At 33.8% G+C, this 3,044-nt stretch overlaps 1 pseudogene; it reads left to right on the top strand.

The window, feature by feature from the left end:
- Positions 1-621: 621 nt before the first annotated feature.
- The window catches only part of LOC111404703, a 3,812-nt pseudogene continuing 1,389 nt past the window's right edge, over positions 622-3,044 (top strand).

Below are 3,044 nucleotides of genomic sequence, written 5' to 3'. Positions count from 1 at the left end.
AGTAAGAAAGAGAGAAACCACAACTCTGGGGAAATTTCACAATTTCACAACGGTGAGAAAATGAAAGGAAGGGGAACTAATTTGCGAGTTTTTCTGAATTTCGCAAGAGGGTGGAGAGTAGGGCTGGCTGAGAAAAATATCTATTTCTTTTACCAATTGAAGATAATCATAACACAGCTTCTATGTGTGTGAGGTAGGAATGAGTATTGTGTGTGTGAGGTGAATGAAGGTTTGGATTATTTTGGTGGAGACGAGAGAAAGGGAGTATTGTGGGAAGGATGTAATGAGAGAAGATTGAGGTGGAGACGAGAGGAGAGGACAAGAAAAAATTAGGGATAATATATTTGATTTTTTGGACTTTTTCTTTTGGTTAACGTTTCGCAGCGTCCAAAGAACGTTGCTATAAGTACCTTTTAGCAATGTTCTTATGCACGTTGCGAAAAGTCACTTTTGGCAACATTTTTACGTACGTTGCAAAAAGTGAAACTTTTCGCAGCATTTAACGAACGTTGCAAAAAGTGAGTTTTGGCAAAACATTTCGCAACATTCACTGAACGTTGCGAAAAGTGGCATTAGCAACATGCATTAAGAAACATAGCCAAAATTCTATTTTATTCACTAATGGCAACATTCACTTATGCGAATGTTGCTGTAGACTCCTTTAGCAACATTCAAGTAATGAATGTTGCCTTTCTCATGTTGAAAAAGGCCATTTTTGTTGTAGTGTGTTAAGCAGGAGGTGGTTTCGTGCAGCAAATTTTGACTTTTCCCTTATCATATTTGGATCCATAAGTGACTTATATGTTATATATTTGTCCTATGTGAAGTACTTATGGGGTTAGTGGATGTGGTGGATATCTTAAGGTTAAAAGAATTGGATGTAAAAATGACATATCACCAAGCATTAAGTAGGAGGCGTCTTCCTTTAGTTAAAATCTGATTTTTGTACCTATCCTTGGAGGATTTGTATGTAACTTAGGGGGATAATATACTACATATATGTTTAGGCAATACTAATGCTTAAAAGTGAAGGAATTGACTATTACAAAGACAAATCAATAGACATGAGGTATACTAAGCATGAGTTGTTCCTTGTAGTAAAAATTTAATTTTACATTTATCCTTGTAGGTACAAATAAAGTGTCCTTGGCTTATTTTAATGTGTTTACAATCCATTTTACTTGCCTTAACATCTAAAATATTTTATAATGTCAATTCTTTAACCGTTCATTTAATTACTTACTCGATTGACACCCGATTCTCGACATATTTCAACAATTCGCACATCAATATTTATAACGTTATATAAAACTTATATCATTGCATCGTGATCCTATCACTTTATGCCTCATGCCACAAATATGTCAATCACCTATCTAGGGCTTAGGGTGACTTTGATCAACCGAATGGAAAGGTTGAAACTTTTTTGATACTAATTTTAGCCTTTTCAAGATTCCCATTGGTTAACAAGTCAATCTCCAACATCTCGATCAACCTAATTTTCTGTCGTAGCTCAATGTAAAATCCATCACCTAGGTCGAAGAGTTGAAAACTAACACCATATAAAGATCTTAAAATCTCAATAATCGAATGCGCTATTTTAAGAGGAAGCAATTAGAAAAATTAATGCAAATGACAATGTAAATATCATGAAGTGCATGAATCATATTAACCGACCGTGTAATGTGAAGTTTACGGTATTGCATGCTTACTTTAATCTAAACCCACTTTCCTCAATAACAGGACGATTAGGGTATTTTGTGCCTTAAACATAAAAGCACATAGTTCTGGTAGTGTTACAGTGAGCTGAGCAAATAGACCCAACCCAGTGCCCATTAGTTTCTGATGCAAGAAGGTATCAAGAAGGACAAACCACTGAAACCGTGAAAGTATTAGTTGCGTTGATCAGTTCATAATTACAAATGCCCAAACTGCTACGCTCGTTTTTACAACTCTCGACACCAACAAATCCATCAAATGATTAAAAAGTCACTAAATTGATATGCATTGATCGATGTGGATTGCAAGAAATGCACTCAATTATTTTACCTGAATATGATTTACACTTCTATTTCGTCAATGGATACAATAATATATAACTAAATCGGCAAGAGTTCTAGTTCTTAAAGTTTCTTTCAAATGAAGACATCTTGATCGAGTAATTTCTATTAGAATTTTCGTCAAAAATTATAAAAGTAAACTCTGGGTTATCCTAAGTGAACCTTAATAGAAGTGTATATTACAACCTTTCCTTGTCTTCATTAGATGTAAAATGGAAGCAAGAGGAAAAAGATGCCTTTGATATAGAAAAAGTTTGTAAGAGATATTGTGTTAAGAATAAAAGAACAAATCTGTAATAATAGTTCAAAAAACAAAGGAAGAACATTGTGAGAGAACATACGAAATCGGAAAGAAGAAAAAGGTCCCACTTGCAGATGAACAGAAAAGTTAATTGTTGCCCCAAAAATAGTTATAAACAAAAAAGAAAGTATGGATATATAATACAAGCTACCTGAATATCATAATTGAAGACAAGATGCGTAGTTCCATACTACGCAAGCAGATCAAAGGCATTGTGATTTGCGAAGTCTTCAAACTGTATGGTATAGAACAAAAACTTGTTGAGAGTTAGAATTACAGAATGCATGGGTAACACAAATCAATATTACAGGAAGTTGATTGACCGCTTGACTGCGGGCATGAACTCGTCCAAGAGTTTAGCATATTAATGGAGATAATAACAATTTCTTAATATTTTTATGAAAGAATAGGATTGCATTCAAGATTTATTGAGCCAATCATTAACATGCCTAGTTTCTCTCCTTTGTCTAAGCTAGATATAAAATTCATCTTTCAGCAACTGCTCAGCAAATGGATCTGTATGATGAGATTCTACTTTAGTAATCACTTTACTGGGCCTAATTTTTATTTCTAGAAACATATTGATATGCTACCAACATCAGAAAACATTTGAATACACGGTTTCTATACTTATAAATAATAGATATAGCCCAGAAGAAATTGTCAGTTGACAAGAAAAAAAA

This window comes from Olea europaea, chromosome 11, assembly GCF_002742605.1.
Source record: "Olea europaea var. sylvestris chromosome 11, O_europaea_v1, whole genome shotgun sequence".
In the NCBI taxonomy this organism is placed as follows: domain Eukaryota; kingdom Viridiplantae; phylum Streptophyta; class Magnoliopsida; order Lamiales; family Oleaceae; genus Olea; species Olea europaea.
This window is presented reverse-complemented; position numbering and strand designations above follow the sequence as displayed.